Source organism: Camelina sativa, chromosome 1, assembly GCF_030686135.1.
Source record: "Camelina sativa cultivar CO46 ecotype springtype chromosome 1, ASM3068613v1".
In the NCBI taxonomy this organism is placed as follows: Eukaryota; Viridiplantae; Streptophyta; class Magnoliopsida; order Brassicales; family Brassicaceae; genus Camelina; species Camelina sativa.
In genome coordinates, this window is record NC_141880.1 from 18,565,904 (window position 1) to 18,578,701 (window position 12,798).

Sequence of the window (12,798 nt, forward strand, 5' to 3'; positions counted from 1 at the left end):
ACAGCTTTGTTACAGTGTATAGGGTCAGAATATGTTACAAAACCAATGCATTTGACTAATTGTAAGAGTTTGGGATGAATTTGGAGTGTTTAGACAACACTTAAACCTGTTATATCCCAAAATCGGCATAAACCGAGAAAATAGGCTAAAACCGAGAGAAAACATTGATTTGAAGCAGTAAACAGCTATGTTACTCTTTCTCGGGTCAAAATATATAACAATCCAATGCATTTGACTAATTATACGAGTTTGGGTTGAATTTGGAGTGTTTAGACACCAATTATACCCATTTTGTCCTGAAACAGGGTAAAACCTAGAAAACATTGATTCGAAGCAGCAAACAGCTTTGTTACTGTTTCTAGGGTCAGAATGTGTAACAATCCAATGCATTTGAATTATTCTAAGAGTTTGTAATGAATTTGGAGTGTTTAGACACCAATTATACCCATTTTGTCCCGAAACAGGGTAAAACCTAGAAAACATTGATTCGAAGCAGTAAAATACTTTGTTTCTGTTTCTAGGATCAGAATGTGTGACAATCCAATGCATTTGAATTATTCTAAGAGTTTGGAATGAATTTGGAGTGTTTAGACACCACTTACACCCATTTTGTCCCGAAACATGCTAAAATCGAGAAAACATTGATTAGAAGCAGTAAACAGCTTCGTTACTGTTTCTAGGGTCAGAATGTGTGACAATCCAATGCATTTGACTAATTGTAATAGTTGGGATGAATTGGGAGTGTTTAGACAACACTTAAACCCGTTTTAACTCGAAACAAACTAAAACCGAGAAAACATTGATTCAAAGCAGTAAACAGCTTTGTTAATGTTTATAGGGTCAGAATATGTAACAAACCAATGCATTTGACTAATTGTAAGAGTTTGGGATGAATTTGGAGTGTTTAGACAACACTTAAACTTGTTATATCCCAAAATCGGCATAAACCGAGAAAATAGGCTAAAACCGAGAGCAAACATTGTTTCGAAGCAGTAAACAGCAATATGACTCTTTCGAGGGTCAAATTATATAACAATCCAATGCATTAGACTAATTATAAGAGTTTGGGTTGAATTTGGAGTGTTTAGACACCAATTATACCCATTTTGTCCCGAAACAGGGTAAAACCTAGAAAACAATGATTCGAAGAAGCAAACAGATTTGTTACTGTTTTTAGGGTCAGAATGTGTGACAATCCAATGCATTTGAATTATTCTAAGAGTTTGGAATGAATTTGGAGTGTATAGACACCAATTATACCCATTTTGTCCCGAAACAGGGTAAAACCTAGAAAACATTGATTTGAAGCAGTAAACAGGTTTGTTACTGTTTATAGGGTCAGAATGTGTGACAATCCAATGCATTTGAATTATTCTAAGAGTTTGGAATGAATTTGGAGTGTTTAGACACCACTTACACCCATTATGTCCCGAAACATGCTAAAATCGAGAAAACATTGATTCGAAGCAGTAAACAGCTTTGTTACTGTTTCTAGGGTCCGAATGTGTGACAATCCAATGCATTTAACTAATTGTAATAGTTGGGATGAATTGGGAGTGTTTAGACAACACTTAAACCCGTTTTAACTCGAATCAAACTAAAACCAGGAAAACATTGATTCAAAGCACTAAACGGCTTTGTTACAGTTTATAGGGTCAGAATATGTTACAAACCAATTCATTTGACTAATTGTAAGAGTTTGGGATGAATTTAGAGTGTTTAGACAACACTTAAACCTGTTATATCCCAAAATTGGCATAAACCGAGAAAATAGGCTAAAACCGAGAGAAAACATTGATTTGAAGCAGTAAAATGCTATGTTACTCTTTCTCGGGTCAAAATATATAACAATCCAATGCATTTGACTAATTATACGAGTTTGGTTGAATTTGGAGTGTTTAGACACCAGTTATACCCATTTTGTCCTGAAACAGGGTAAAACCTAGAAAACATTGATTCGAAGCAGCAAACAGCTTTGTTACTGTTTCTAGGGTCAGAATGTGTAACAATCCAATGCATTTGAATTATTCTAAGAGTTTGTAATGAATTTGGAGTGTTTAGACACCAATTATACCCATTTTGTCCCGAAACAGGGTAAAACCTAGAAAACATTGATTCGAAGCAGTAAAATACTTTGTTTCTGTTTCTAGGATCAGAATGTGTGACAATCCAATGCATTTGAATTATTCTAAGAGTTTGGAATGAATTTGGAGTGTTTAGACACCACTTACACCCATTTTGTCCCGAAACATGCTAAAATCGAGAAAACATTGATTAGAAGCAGTAAACAGCTTCGTTACTGTTTCTAGGGTCAGAATGTGTGACAATCCAATGCATTTGACTAATTGTAATAGTTGGGATGAATTGGGAGTGTTTAGACAACACTTAAACCCGTTTTAACTCGAAACAAACTAAAACCGAGAAAACATTGATTCAAAGCAGTAAACAGCTTTGTTAATGTTTATAGGGTCAGAATATGTAACAAACCAATGCATTTGACTAATTGTAAGAGTTTGGGATGAATTTGGAGTGTTTAGACAACACTTAAACTTGTTATATCCCAAAATCGGCATAAACCGAGAAAATAGGCTAAAACCGAGAGCAAACATTGTTTCGAAGCAGTAAACAGCAATATGACTCTTTCGAGGGTCAAATTATATAACAATCCAATGCATTAGACTAATTATAAGAGTTTGGGTTGAATTTGGAGTGTTTAGACACCAATTATACCCATTTTGTCCCGAAACAGGGTAAAACCTAGAAAACATTGATTCGAAGCAGTAAACAGCTTTGTTACTGTTTCTAGGGTCAGAATGTGTGACAATCCAATGCATTTGACTTATTGTAAGAGTTTGGAATGAATTTGGAGTGTTTAGCCACCACTCATACCCATTTTGTCCCGAAACATGCTAAAACCGAGAAACATTGATTCGAAGCAGTAAACAGCTTTGTTACTATTTCTAGGGTCAGAATATGTGACAATCCAATGCATTTGACTAATTGTAATAGTTGGGATGACTTTGGAGTGTTTAGACAACACTTAAACCCGTTTTAACTCAAATCAAACTAAAACCAGGAAAACATTGATTCAAAGCAGTAAACGGCTTTGTTACAGTTTATAGGGTCAGAATATGTTACAAACCAATGAATTTGACTAATTGTAAGAGTTTGGGATGAATTTGGAGTGTTTAGACAACACTTAAACTTATTATATCCCAAAATCGGCATAAACCGAGAAAATAGGCTAAAACCGAGAGCAAACATTGATTCGAAGCAGTAAACAGCAATATTACTTTTTCGAGGGTCAAAATATATAACAATCCAATGCATTTGACTAATTATAAGAGTTTGGGTTGAATTTGGAGTGTTTAGACACCAATTATACCCATTTTGTCCCGAAACAGGGTAAAACCTAGAAAACAATGATTCGAAGAAGCAAACAGATTTGTTACTGTTTTTAGGGTCAGAATGTGTGACAATCCAATGCATTTGAATTATTCTAAGAGTTTGGAATGAATTTGGAGTGTATAGACACCAATTATACCCATTTTGTCCCGAAACAGGGTAAAACCTAGAAAACATTGACTTGAAGCAGTAAACAGCTTTGTTACTGTTTCTAGGGTCAGAATGTGTGACAATCCAATGCATTTGAATTATTCTAAGAGTTTGGAATGAATTTGGAGTGTTTAGACACCACTTACACCCATTTTGTCCCGAAACATGCTCAAATCGAGAAAACATTGATTAGAAGCAGTAAACAGCTTCGTTACTGTTTCTAGGGTCAGAATGTGTGACAATCCAATGCATTTGACTAATTGTAATAGTTGGGATGAATTGGGAGTGTTTAGACAACACTTAAACCTGTTATATCCCAAAATCGGCATAAACCGAGAAAATAGGCTAAAACCGAGAGAAAACATTGATTTGAAGCAGTAAACAGCTATGTTACTCTTTCTCGGGTCAAAATATATAACAATCCAATGCATTTGACTAATTATAAGAGTTTGGGTTGAATTTGGAGTGTTTAGACACCAATTATACCCATTTTGTCCTGAAACAGGGTAAAACCTAGAAAACATTGATTTGAAGCAGCAAACAGCTTTGTTACTGTTTCTAGGGTCAGAATGTGTGACAATCCAATGCATTTGAATTATTCTAAGAGTTTGGAATGAATTTGGAGTGTATAGACACCAATTATACCCATTTTGTCCCGAAACAGGGTAAAACCTAGAAAACATTGATTCGAAGCAGTAAACAGCTTTGTTACTGTTTCTAGGGTCAGAATGTGTGACAATCCAATGCATTTGAATTATTCTAAGAGTTTGGAATGAATTTGGAGTGTTTAGACACCACTTACACCCATTATGTCCCGAAACATGCTAAAATCGAGAAAACATTGATTCGAAGCAGTAAACAGCTTTGTTACTGTTTCTAGGGTCCGAATGTGTGACAATCCAATGCATTTAACTAATTGTAATAGTTGGGATGAATTGGGAGTGTTTAGACAACACTTAAACCCGTTTTAACTCGAATCAAACTAAAACCAGGAAAACATTGATTCAAAGCACTAAACGGCTTTGTTACAGTTTATAGGGTAAGAATATGTTACAAACCAATTCATTTGACTAATTGTAAGAGTTTGGGATGAATTTAGAGTGTTTAGACAACACTTAAACCTGTTATATCCCAAAATCGGCATAAACCGAGAAAATAGGCTAAAACCGAGAGCAAGCATTGATTCGAAGCAGTAAACAGCAATATTACTCTTTCAAGGGTCAAAATATATAACAATCCAATGCATTTGACTAATTATAAGAGTTCGGGATGAATTCAGAGTGTTTAGACACCACGTTTACCCATTTTGTCCCAAAAAATGGTTAAACCCGAGAAAACATTGATTCGAAGCAGTAAACAGCTTTGTTATTGTTTCTAGAGTCAGAATGTGTGACAATCCAATGCATTTGAATTACTGTAAGAGTTTGGAATGAATTTGGAGTGTTTAGACACCACTTATAGCCATTTTGTCCCGAAATAGGCTAAAACCTAAAAAACATTGATTCGAAGCACTAAACAGCTTTGTTACTGTTTCTAGGTTCGAAATATGTGACAGTCCAATGCATTTGACTAATTGTAAGAGTTCGGGATGAATTTGGAGTGTTTAGACACCACTTTTACCCATTTTGTCCCGAAAAAGGCTAAAACCGAGAAAACAAGGTAAACCGAGAGTGAACAGCTATGTTACTCTTTATATGGTCAAAATATATAACAATCCAATACATTTTACTATTTATAAGAGTTTGGGTTGAATTAGGAGTGTTTAGACACCGGTTATACCTATTTTGTCCCGAAACATGTTAAAACCGAGAAAACATTGATTCGAAGCAGTAAACAGCTTTGTCACTGTTTCTAGGGTCAGAATGTGTGACAATCAAATGCATTTTTGACTTATTGTAAGAGTTCGGAATGAATTTGGAGTGTTTAGACACACTTTATACCCATTTTGTCCCGAAACATTCTAAAACCGAGAAAACATTGATTTGAAGTTGTAAACAGCTTTGTTACTGTTTCTAGGGTCAGAATGTGTGACAATCCAATGCATTTGGCAAATTTTAATAGTTGGGATGAATTTGGAGTGTTTAGACAACACTTAAACCCGTTTTAACTCGAAACAAACTAAAACCGAGAAAACATTGATTCAAAGCAGTAAACAACTTTGTTACAGTTTATAGGGCCAGAATATGTTACAAACCAATGCATTTGACTAATTGTAGGAGTTTGGGATGAATTTGGAGTGTTTAGACAACACTTAAACCTATTATATCCCAAAATCGGCATAAACCGAGAAAATAGGCTAAAACCGAGAGCAAACATTGATTCGAAGCAGTAAACAGCAATATTACTCTTTCAAGAATCAAAATATATGACAATCCAATGCATTTGACTAATTATAAGAATTTAGGTTGAATTTGGAGTGTTTAGACACCAATTATACCCATTTTGTCCCGAAACAGGGTAAAACCTAGAAAACAATGATTCGAAGAAGCAAACAGCTTTGTTACTGTTTCTAGGGTCAGAATGTGCGACAATCCAATGCATTTGAATTATTCTAAGAGTTTGGAATGAATTTGGAGTGTTTAGACACCAATTATACCCATTTTGTCCCGAAACAGGGTAAAACCTAGAAAACATTGATTCGAAGCAGTAAACAGCTTTGTTACTGTTTCTAGGGTCAGAATGTGTGACAATCCAATGCATTTGACTTATTGTAAGAGTTTGGAATGAATTTGGAGTGTTTAGCCACCACTCATACCCATTTTGTCCCGAAACATGCTAAAACCGAGAAAACATTGATTCGAAGCAGTAAACAGCTTTGTTACTATTTCTAGGGTCAGAATGTGTGACAATCCAATGCATTTGACTTATTGTAAGAGTTTGGAATGAATTTGGAGTGTTTAGCCACCACTCATACCCATTTTGTCCCGAAACATGCTAAAACCGAGAAAAAATTGATTCGAAGCAGTAAACAGCTTTGTTACTATTTCTAGGGTCAGAATATGTGACAATCCAATGCATTTGACTAATTGTAATAGTTGGGATGAATTGGGAGTGTTTAGACAACACTTAAACCCGTTTTAACTCGAAACAAACTAAAACCGAGAAAACATTGATTCAAAGCAGTAAACAGCTTTGTTAATGATTTTAGGGTCAGAATATGTAACAAACCAATGCATTTGACTAATTGTAAGAGTTTGGGATAAATTTGGAGTGTTTAGACAACATTTAAACCTGTTATATCCCAAAATCGGCATAAACCGAGAAAATAGGCTAAAACCGAGAGCAAACATTGATTCGAAGCAGTAAACAGCAATATTACTCTTTCGAGGGTCAAAATATATAACAATCCAATGCATTTGACTAATTATAAGAGTTTGGGTTGAATTTGGAGTGTTTAGACACCAATTATACCCATTTTGTCCCGAAAAAGGCTAAAACCGAGAAAACAAGGTAAACCGAGAGTGAACAGCTATGTTACTCTTTATAGGGTCAAAATATATAACAATCCAATACATTTTACTATTTATAAGAGTTTGGGTTGAATTAGGAGTGTTTAGACACCAGTTATACCTATTTTGTCCCGAAACATGTTAAAACCGAGAAAACATTGATTCGAAGCAGTAAACAGCTTTGTCAGTGTTTCTAGGGTCAGAATGTGTGACAATCAAATGCATTTTTGACTTATTGTAAGAGTTCGGAATGAATTTGGAGTGTTTAGACACACTTTATACCCATTTTGTCCTGAAACATGCTAAAACCGAGAAAACATTGATTCGAAGTAGTAAACAGCTTTGTTACTGTTTCTAGGGTCAGAATGTGTGACAATCCAATGCATTTGACAAATTTTAATAGTTGGGACGAATTTGGAGTGTTTAGACAACAGTTAAACCCGTTTTAACTCGAAACAAACTAAAACCGAAAAAACATTGATTCAAAGCAGTAAACAACTTTGTTACAGTTTATAGGGCCAGAATATGTTACAAACCAATGCATTTGACTAATTGTAAGAGTTTGGGATGAATTTGGAGTGTTTAGACAACACTTAAACCTATTATATCCCAAAATCGGCATAAACCGAGAAAATAGTCTAAAACCGAGAGCAAACATTGATTCGAAGCAGTAAACAGCAATATTACTCTTTCGAGGGTCAAAATATATGACAATCCAATGCATTTGACTAATTATAAGAATTTAGGTTGAATTTGGAGTGTTTAGACACCAATTATACCCATTTTGTCCCGAAACAGGGTAAAACCTAGAAAACATTGATTCGAAGCAGCAAACAGCTTTGTTACTGTTTCTAGGGTCAGAATGTGTGACAATCCAATGCATTTGAATTATTCTAAGAGTTTGGAATGAATTTGGAGTGTATAGAAACCAATTATACCCATTTTGTCCCGAAACAGGGTAAAACCTAGAAAACATTGATTCGAAGCAGTAAAATACTTTGTTACTGTTTCTAGGATCAGAATGTGTGACAATCCAATGCATTTGAATTATTCTAAGAGTTTGGAATGAATTTGGAGTGTTTAGACACCACTTATACCCATTTTGTCCCGAAATAGGCTAAAACCTAAAAAACATTGATTCGAAGCAGTAAACAGCTTTGTTACTGTTTCTAGGGTAAGAATGTGTGACAGTCCAATGCATTTGAATTATCTAAGAGTTTGGAATGAATTTGGAGTGTTTAGACACCACTTACACCCATTTTGTCCCAAACATGCTAAAATCGAGAAAACATTGATTCGAAGCAGTAAACAGCTTTGTTACTGTTTCTAGGGTCAGAATGTGTGACAATCCAATGCATTTGACTAATTGTAATAGTTGGGATGAATTGGGAGTGTTTAGACAACAGTTAAACCCGTTTTAACTCGAAACAAACTAAAACCGAGAAAACATTGATTCAAAGCAGTAAACAGCTTTGTTAATGTTTTTAGGGTCAGAATATGTAACAAACCAATGCATTTGACTAATTGTAAGAGTTTGGGATGAATTTGGAGTGTTTAGACAACATTTAAACCTGTTATATCCCAAAATCGGCACAAACCGAGAAAATAGGCTAAAACCGAGAGCAAACATTGATTCGAAGCAGTAAACAGCAATATTACTCTTTCGAGGGTCAAAATATATAACAATCCAATGCATTTGACTAACTATAAGAGTTTGGGTTGAATTTGGAGTGTTTAGACACCAATTATACCCATTTTGTCCCGAAACAGGGTAAAACCTAGAAAACATTGATTCGAAGCAGCAAACAGCTTTGTTACTGTTTCTAGGGTTAGAATGTGTGACAATCCAATGCATTTGAATTATTCTAAGAGTTTGGAATGAATTTGGAGTGTTTAGACACCACTTACACCCATTTTGTCCCGAAACATGCTCAAATCGAGAAAACATTGATTAGAAGCAGTAAACAGCTTCGTTACTGTTTCTAGGGTCAGAATGTGTGACAATCCAATGCATTTGACTAATTGTAATAGTTGGGATGAATTGGGAGTGTTTAGACAACACTTAAACCTGTTATATCCCAAAATCGGCATAAACCGAGAAAATAGGCTAAAACCGAGAGAAAACATTGATTTGAAGCAGTAAACAGCTATGTTACTCTTTCTCGGGTCAAAATATATAACAATCCAATGCATTTGACTAATTATAAGAGTTTGGGTTGAATTTGGAGTGTTTAGACACCAATTATACCCATTTTGTCCTGAAACAGGGTAAAACCTAGAAAACATTGATTTGAAGCAGCAAACAGCTTTGTTACTGTTTCTAGGGTCAGAATGTGTGACAATCCAATGCATTTGAATTATTCTAAGAGTTTGGAATGAATTTGGAGTGTATAGACACCAATTATACCCATTTTGTCCCGAAACAGGGTAAAACCTAGAAAACATTGATTCGAAGCAGTAAACAGCTTTGTTACTGTTTCTAGGGTCAGAATGTGTGACAATCCAATGCATTTGAATTATTCTAAGAGTTTGGAATGAATTTGGAGTGTTTAGACACCACTTACACCCATTATGTCCCGAAACATGCTAAAATCGAGAAAACATTGATTCGAAGCAGTAAACAGCTTTGTTACTGTTTCTAGGGTCCGAATGTGTGACAATCCAATGCATTTAACTAATTGTAATAGTTGGGATGAATTGGGAGTGTTTAGACAACACTTAAACCCGTTTTAACTCGAATCAAACTAAAACCAGGAAAACATTGATTCAAAGCACTAAACGGCTTTGTTACAGTTTATAGGGTCAGAATATGTTACAAACCAATTCATTTGACTAATTGTAAGAGTTTGGGATGAATTTAGAGTGTTTAGACAACACTTAAACCTGTTATATCCCAAAATCGGCATAAACCGAGAAAATAGGCTAAAACCGAGAGCAAGCATTGATTCGAAGCAGTAAACAGCAATATTACTCTTTCAAGGGTCAAAATATATAACAATCCAATGCATTTGACTAATTATAAGAGTTCGGGATGAATTCAGAGTGTTTAGACACCACGTTTACCCATTTTGTCCCAAAAAATGGTTAAACCCGAGAAAACATTGATTCGAAGCAGTAAACAGCTTTGTTATTGTTTCTAGAGTCAGAATGTGTGACAATCCAATGCATTTGAATTACTGTAAGAGTTTGGAATGAATTTGGAGTGTTTAGACACCACTTATAGCCATTTTGTCCCGAAATAGGCTAAAACCTAAAAAACATTGATTCGAAGCACTAAACAGCTTTGTTACTGTTTCTAGGTTCGAAATATGTGACAGTCCAATGCATTTGACTAATTGTAAGAGTTCGGGATGAATTTGGAGTGTTTAGACACCACTTTTACCCATTTTGTCCCGAAAAAGGCTAAAACCGAGAAAACAAGGTAAACCGAGAGTGAACAGCTATGTTACTCTTTATAGGGTCAAAATATATAACAATCCAATACATTTTACTATTTATAAGAGTTTGGGTTGAATTAGGAGTGTTTAGACACCAGTTATACCTATTTTGTCCCGAAACATGTTAAAACCGAGAAAACATTGATTCGAAGCAGTAAACAGCTTTGTCACTGTTTCTAGGGTCAGAATGTGTGACAATCAAATGCATTTTTGACTTATTGTAAGAGTTCGGAATGAATTTGGAGTGTTTAGACACACTTTATACCCATTTTGTCCTGAAACATGCTAAAACCGAGAAAACATTGATTCGAAGTTGTAAACAGCTTTGTTACTGTTTCTAGGGTCAGAATGTGTGACAATCCAATGCATTTGGCAAATTTTAATAGTTGGGATGAATTTGGAGTGTTTAGACAACACTTAAACCCGTTTTAACTCGAAACAAACTAAAACCGAGAAAACATTGATTCAAAGCAGTAAACAACTTTGTTACAGTTTATAGGGCCAGAATATGTTACAAACCAATGCATTTGACTAATTGTAGGAGTTTGGGATGAATTTGGAGTGTTTAGACAACACTTAAACCTATTATATCCCAAAATCGGCATAAACCGAGAAAATAGGCTAAAACCGAGAGCAAACATTGATTCGAAGCAGTAAACAGCAATATTACTCTTTCAACGGTCAAAATATATGACAATCCAATGCATTTGACTAATTATAAGAATTTAGGTTGAATTTGGAGTGTTTAGACACCAATTATACCCATTTTGTCCCGAAACAGGGTAAAACCTAGAAAACATTGATTCGAAGCAGCAAACAGCTTTGTTACTGTTTCTAGGGTCAGAATGTGTGACAATCCAATGCATTTGAATTATTCTAAGAGTTTGGAATGAATTTGGAGTGTTTAGACACCAATTATACCCATTTTGTCCCGAAACAGGGTAAAACCTAGAAAACATTGATTCGAAGCAGTAAACAGCTTTGTTACTGTTTCTAGGGTCAGAATGTGTGACAATCCAATGCATTTGACTTATTGTAAGAGTTTGGAATGAATTTGGAGTGTTTAGCCACCACTCATACCCATTTTGTCCCGAAACATGCTAAAACCGAGAAAACATTGATTCGAAGCAGTAAACAGCTTTGTTACTATTTCTAGGGTCAGAATGTGTGACAATCCAATGCATTTGACTTATTGTAAGAGTTTGGAATGAATTTGGAGTGTTTAGCCACCACTCATACCCATTTTGTCCCGAAACATGCTAAAACCGAGAAAACATTGATTCGAAGCAGTAAACAGCTTTGTTACTATTTCTAGGGTCAGAATATGTGACAATCCAATGCATTTGACTAATTGTAATAGTTGGGATGAATTGGGAGTGTTTAGACAACACTTAAACCCGTTTTAACTCGAAACAAACTAAAACCGAGAAAACATTGATTCAAAGCAGTAAACAGCTTTGTTAATGATTTTAGGGTCAGAATATGTAACAAACCAATGCATTTGACTAATTGTAAGAGTTTGGGATAAATTTGGAGTGTTTAGACAACATTTAAACCTGTTATATCCCAAAATCGGCATAAACCGAGAAAATAGGCTAAAACCGAGAGCAAACATTGATTCGAAGCAGTAAACAGCAATATTACTCTTTCGAGGGTCAAAATATATAACAATCCAATGCATTTGACTAATTATAAGAGTTTGGGTTGAATTTGGAGTGTTTAGACACCAATTATACCCATTTTGTCCCGAAAAAGGCTAAAACCGAGAAAACAAGGTAAACCGAGAGTGAACAGCTATGTTACTCTTTATAGGGTCAAAATATATAACAATCCAATACATTATACTATTTATAAGAGTTTGGGTTGAATTAGGAGTGTTTAGACACCAGTTATACCTATTTTGTCCCGAAACATGTTAAAACCGAGAAAACATTGATTCGAAGCAGTAAACAGCTTTGTCAGTGTTTCTAGGGTCAGAATGTGTGACAATCAAATGCATTTTTGACTTATTGTAAGAGTTCGGAATGAATTTGGAGTGTTTAGACACACTTTATACCCATTTTGTCCTGAAACATGCTAAAACCGAGAAAACATTGATTCGAAGTAGTAAACAGCTTTGTTACTGTTTCTAGGGTCAGAATGTGTGACAATCCAATGCATTTGACAAATTTTAATAGTTGGGACGAATTTGGAGTGTTTAGACAACAGTTAAACCCGTTTTAACTCGAAACAAACTAAAACCGAAAAAACATTGATTCAAAGCAGTAAACAACTTTGTTACAGTTTATAGGGCCAGAATATGTTACAAACCAATGCATTTGACTAATTGTAAGAGTTTGGGATGAATTTGGAGTGTT